We start from the raw sequence: 6,075 nt of genomic DNA, 5'->3' as shown, positions 1-6,075 counted from the left end.
TCCGGTTTCTCGGCTTCTCCTCCGGGTCGCTGCTTCCGCTGTTTGTTTGCAAACTGCAAATGCCATAATCCTTGCTCTCTCGTGCCTCTTCAAAAGGTCTCTGGCTTTGAGAATGGTTTTCTCCTTTTTCCATCTCTCGCTTATATGTTTAAACGCTGCCATTCTCTTAGCTGGACCTTCTCTCCGCAACTGTTGACTTATAAAAGCGCTTTTCAGGGCACCTTCTCGCTTGTCACAGCTCAATTCTTTTCTCACAGTCCCAGTCAAGGTCACAGTCACACGCAATCTGTTTATTTAACAGCCGGCACAACAAAAGATGAAACGCCTACACCAGAAGCTCCTCCTTTCTTGTTCACTGATTTCACAGTTCAGCTCTGACATCTTGCTTTTTTTTGTTTACTTTTATTTAAGTTCAAATAACGCTTTTTTAAGACAAAAATCTTCTAGCCTCTTCTCACCACGCACCAAAAGGGACCGCTTCTCTTTTCAGATTCTGTCCCCCCCCCCCTTTTTCTTCGCTCAAAATCTCTGTTTGCGGGAGAGGGGGTTTCCCCTCCTCCTCCCTTAAATCTTTTCGCTGGGGGGGGGAGCGCACTTAAGTCTTTTTCTCGATGTCTGACAACTCACAGTTTCAGCCACTTTTTCTCCGTTTGTTCGCTTCATCACTCAGTGACCACAGGCGGCTCCGCTAAACCCCATTGGGGCGTGGCGGGGAGGCTCGATTTCCGACCTTTCGGCCAAGAAAGAGACTCCCGCCTTCGCGCCCTGGGTCGGAGCCCCTCTTTCTGGGGCTCGTCTGGGTCTCCGCTTGCGCGGATTCCCCCCTCGCGCAGATTCCCCCCTTGACCGCGGGCGGGCGAGACGCCCTCGGGAGCGACCCGAGGATGCGTCCGCCATTCGCGGGAGCCAGACCGGAAGTCGCTAATGAGTTATGCTAATGAGTTCCCCTAGCTTTTTTTCTACGAAACGACCCCTGGGTGGCAGTATTTGGATGGGAGACCACCAATGAATACTGAGGTCTCTATGCAGAGGGACGCAATAGCAAAGCATCTCTGAACAGCTCTTGCTTTGGAAACCTTAAGGGATTGCCATAAATCAACTGTGACTTGACAGCAAGAAAAAATCCCTCAATTTTTAAACTGTAAGGTGCTCTTCTGTAATACTGTGGATAGATTTAAACATTCTGAGAACTCTTTGGGGGGGGGGAACAAATTTCTAAACGGAAAGAGGAAAGGAAATCTTTTCTGAGAAAGTTCCTTACTTAGCTTCACTATTGAAATCTTTACTAAAATTAATGCGGTGCTGGAGAAATGATTAAACATTGCCTTTTGTTTAATCCCCAGCTGAAACAGTGTATTGTTGTGGGTTCCTAAAAGTTGCTTGAAAAGTTACTTTGCCATCAGAATAATATACTAGCTTAATCCTGAATTTTATGAGATAAGGAAAGGAGTGTTTGGTCTACAGAAGATACGCTGCAGCAACATCCAAATAAGTGAGAATAGCATTAAGCTGAAAATATGCAAGCATGATATAAGCGAGGTGCTGTAGGATCACTTGGTGGTTATGCTACTCTTGATAGGGAAGAGTGGTTAAGTGCGCGGACTCTAATCTGGGAGAACCGGGTTTGATTCCCCACTCCTCCATTTGCACCTGGCTGGATGACCTTGGGCAAGCCATAGTTCTGATAAGAGCTGTTCTTGAAAAAGAGCAGTCTCTGTCAAGAGCTCTCTCAGCCCCACCTACCTCACACGGTGTCTGTTGTGGGGAGGGGAAGGGAAAGGAGTTTGTAAGCCGCTCTGAGACACCTTTGGGTAGTGAAGGGTGGGGTATAAATCCAGTCTCCTCTTCTTCTTTAGTTTGAATGCAGTTTTTATGTTTTAAATTGTCTATGTATTTTACTTGATTTAAGAAGTCAGAGATAAACTGTACATATGATATGCCTGTGCTTTAGGAACAAGGGTGGTTACCCAATGAGTTGATCTAATTTAACAAAATGATCTGATGAATAAATAAGTAAGCAATGTTAGTTCTGGTACACACCGAAAGCTCGCGTCTTAGGTTACAGAGAACGGAGAGTTTACAGTCTCTAAACAGGGCCTTTTGCTAACTGTTATTTCTTGTGACTTTAGGATTGTGCAGAGCTGTATGGAAAGAATAGTGGTGTTCCTTGCAAATAAGAAAAAGAAAAACTGATGAAACACCACAGAATACTGTTGAAAGAAAGAAGTCGGCAAACACTGTGAGCTTATTCAATGGCACAACATTTTTATTAATGTAGAATTAAGATCCCTCAGGATGGAATTAGGTTTGCCAATGAACGCAAGGGTTCCTGCCAAAAAACACAACCTCATGCTGAGTTCCCTCCTTCCCTTACAATGTGTGACTTTGGAAATAGATGATGTGACATCATCAGGACATGCATTTCCCCCCACTTCTGCTGTACAGTGTTAGCTACTGCTGCTGCAGATGTGTCATATTTATAACGTGATGACATTACATTACATTTCCAAAGCTATGCATCATGGGGAGAAGAGGTGGGAAATGTGACACAGGGCTGCCATTTTTAGTGGCAAGCCTGCGTTCATTACTGTATCCGATTCTGCTTTCAGACTGCCTTGCTAGGTAAGTATCTGAGAGGAAAAATGCAATCCCTTTTGTGAAATGCATAGAATATTCTCACAGAGTATAGCAGCATGCAGAGATAATCTCAGCGTGGTAGTTATTTATTACAATATTTATACCCAGGGGTCATTTGGGGGGGGACGCGGGGGGACGCCATCCCCCCGGGTGAGGTGCGGGAGGGCGGGGCCTGGAGCTCCCTGCTGGTGCCCACTGGAGGTCGTCGCCGGCTGTGGGGAGGACACACTTACGGTGATGTCAGGGGGTGTGGCATATGCTAATGAGTTATGCTAATGAGTCCCCCTAGCTCTTTTTCTACGAAATGACCCCTGTTTATACCCCACCTTTTTCGTGATTGTGGTGGGAGGGCAAAGTGTTGAGGCTGTGTGGACACAAACACCCATGTTGTTACAAGTACTGTGTGTGCTGGAGGGGAGGGGGATGCTGCAGTTGGTGGACACTGCTGGCATGAGTTCCAAACCCATTCCCTTACTAACAGTCTGGGTAGTCACATATAATGTTAGAGGAGTAGGTGAAAGTACCCTGACTTATGTTAGCTGAATCATTCTTATTTGACGCAGGGTAGGGAAAAGGAATGTGAAACTTATGGGTAAAAGTATGCTGTTTGGGCAGAGAAAGGAATGGATAGGAAAGGTGGTTATTACAGGCCCATTTGGGGGTTGCGTTAAGTATTCTGTTGTTAACAGTTGAAGACTAAAGATGTAGGTTGTTCCTTTAGGTTCTGACTACAGTATCTGCTAAGTCTTTGAAGTTTTTGTTTTACCAGAAATGTGTGTGTGTGTGTGTGTGTGTGAGAGAGAGAGAGAGAGAGAGAACAGTAGAATGTGTGTACCAACAGGCAGCTACACTCCTTCACCAGTACTCAAAGAAGGTGCTAATTTGTTGTAATGAATTTTTAGAACTTTTATGTGTTTTTAACATTTAGCCTTGTTTGCTGTTCTTTGTCCATGTTTTATTTGTATATTTTATCTGCTCATAGGATTGCCAGGTCTTACCTGGCTGCTGGCAGCGGCAGCGGCGGCGGCGGGGGGTGTCCCTCTACTTTTCTGGGACTTTTCAGAAGTGATGTGGGGCTCTCCCCGCTGGCCAGCTGGATGGCGGCAAATTGGGGCACCTAAAAGCAGGTAAACCCCTGCCCCTGTTGGGGCTTTGGCAGCCCTATCTGCTCAATTGTGGTGGTCTTTGACCACAAACAATAAACTTTTGACTGACTGACAACTGCACACCTATGGGATACATGAGAGGAAATGGAACAGGAGGATAAGGAGCGTTACTGATGATTGGTCAGGAACAAACACAGCACATGCAACCTAACTTACGTATGCATGTGCCATTAAGTTGCAACATATTTACAGTGACCTTAACAAGGCGAGTGATTAGTTGAGGTGCCTTGCCATTGCATTCCTCTGCAGAGTTTTTCTTGGTGGTCCCCTATCCAACCTATCTAGCTTCGAAGATCTGGCGAGATCAAGCTATACCATACCCAGGGCTATTTTTGGGAACGCACAGGAACGGAGTTCTGGCTGGCTCCCACGTTGTCCATGCCCAGCAGGAACTAATTAGCATAATAGGCCACACCCAACAGCAGAAACTCATTAGGATTGGCTACATTAGGGGTGTGTGGCCTAACATGCAAAGAAGTTCCTGCTACAAAACAAGCCCTGCATTTTGACAATAAACAAAGTAAATAGAATAAGAAGCAAAAGGTGGGTGTGGCTGGATGACCACACTCCTGGTAACATGGGGTGTGGCCTACTAGGCTGATGAGATGTGCTGTTGGGGTGTGGCCTAATATGCTGATGAGTTTCTGCTGTTGGGTGTGGCCTATTATGCTAATTAGTTCCTGCTGGGCTTTTTCTACAAAAAAAGCCCTGACCATACCATTCTACATTCCACAGTCTAACTTGGGTGTGCTTAAAGGAGACAACCTGTGATGACTGAGGGTGTAGTAATCAAGCCTGCATATGTAAATTCAAAACTACTTCCAATACTGATTGCAAGGTAATCATCAAGAAATAGCCCTGACTTTACAAAAAAAGGAGCATTTTGAACAAAGTAGTGTCCAATGTTGGCATTATTACAATGTTTTGTGAAGTTTTCAGCATCCCTGTGTGAAAAATGTAGTCCTGCTCTTCCCTAGTGCCATGATTTCCATCAGTGTTGCTATGGCTGTTCTTGAGGATAAACTGGGGATCTTGTTATCACATGCTTAGAATAATCCTTTCCCCACTTTGGATCCCCAAAGGGGCTTCCAAAAGGGATCCAAAGCAGCTTACAAGAAAGTAAAAAAAAAAAATCAAAGCACCACAGAAAAAAAACAATTAAAAGAAACCCGTAATAATAATAAATAATTATATCTTGGTCAGTCAAAGCACAACAGAAAGAAGTACAATGGAAAAAAAAAGATAATTAACCATAATAACTAATTCTATCTTGGGCCAGCCCTGGATCCAGAGGGTCATGCTCAAATGTGTTATACACGTAGACAGGAAGATCAAACAAAGGTGCAGCTAGAAATAATGATCCACCTAATCTGCCTTCCCGGCTCCAGTCACAAATCCATGGTGGAGTGCAGTTTGGTCCTGTGTTTCTTTCTTAACTGTTAAAGTCTGCACACAGTCATTATATTCTGTAGAAATGTACACCAGACATGGATCTTAAGGTGCTGCTGGCAAGAGGGAAAAAAAACCCCATAATCACAAAGTGCTTGAAGACACTGAAGTCTATCAGCTGCACTTTCTCCTATCCATCCTCCGGTATATATAATTCTATTTTGGTCATGGACTCCCCTGAACATTCCAACACACTCCAAAATCAGTTTGCTCTCTGATCTGTAATTCAGAGGGTCTCCCTATCCACTGGCTGCTTTGCCTGAGTCCTGCCTCCAACATTCTAAACAGTTTGCTGTTTCTTTCCCTCCCCCACAGCCAGTCAGAACACAGAGGTCATTTGCATATGTGGCCAGATTCGCCTTTGCCTCAAAACACAGAGTTCGTTTACATATGTGGCCTCAGTGGCCTTTCTCTATAACATTCTAAACAGTTTACTGTTGATGTTCTGAGGTAAAATAAATTTCCCCTTAATGTCTGTTGGGGGAAACCATGGTTGCAAATCTCCAGGTGAGGGCTGAAGATCACTCAGAATTACAACTGCTTTCCAGATGGCAGAGATCAGTTCCCCTGGAGAAAATGGAGGACTCTGTGTCCTTATATCCTGCTGAGATGGCCCCTGTATGACAGTCAATGTGATGTAGCAGTCAGGGCTTCAGCTATTAAAACTGATGTCCAGATGACCCAGATCAGTTCTCCTGGAGACAATGGCTGCTTTGGGCAGTGGATTCTATAGCATTATACCCTTCTGAGGTCCCTCCCCACCCCAAACCATGCCCTCCCCAGGCTCTACCACTCAAATCTACAGGTATCTTCCAACCCAGAG

This window comes from Gekko japonicus, unplaced genomic scaffold (assembly GCF_001447785.1).
Source record: "Gekko japonicus isolate JY-2015 unplaced genomic scaffold, Gekko_japonicus_V1.1 scaffold532, whole genome shotgun sequence".
Classification (NCBI taxonomy): Eukaryota; Metazoa; Chordata; class Lepidosauria; order Squamata; family Gekkonidae; genus Gekko; species Gekko japonicus.
Note: the sequence above shows the minus strand (reverse complement) of the source record.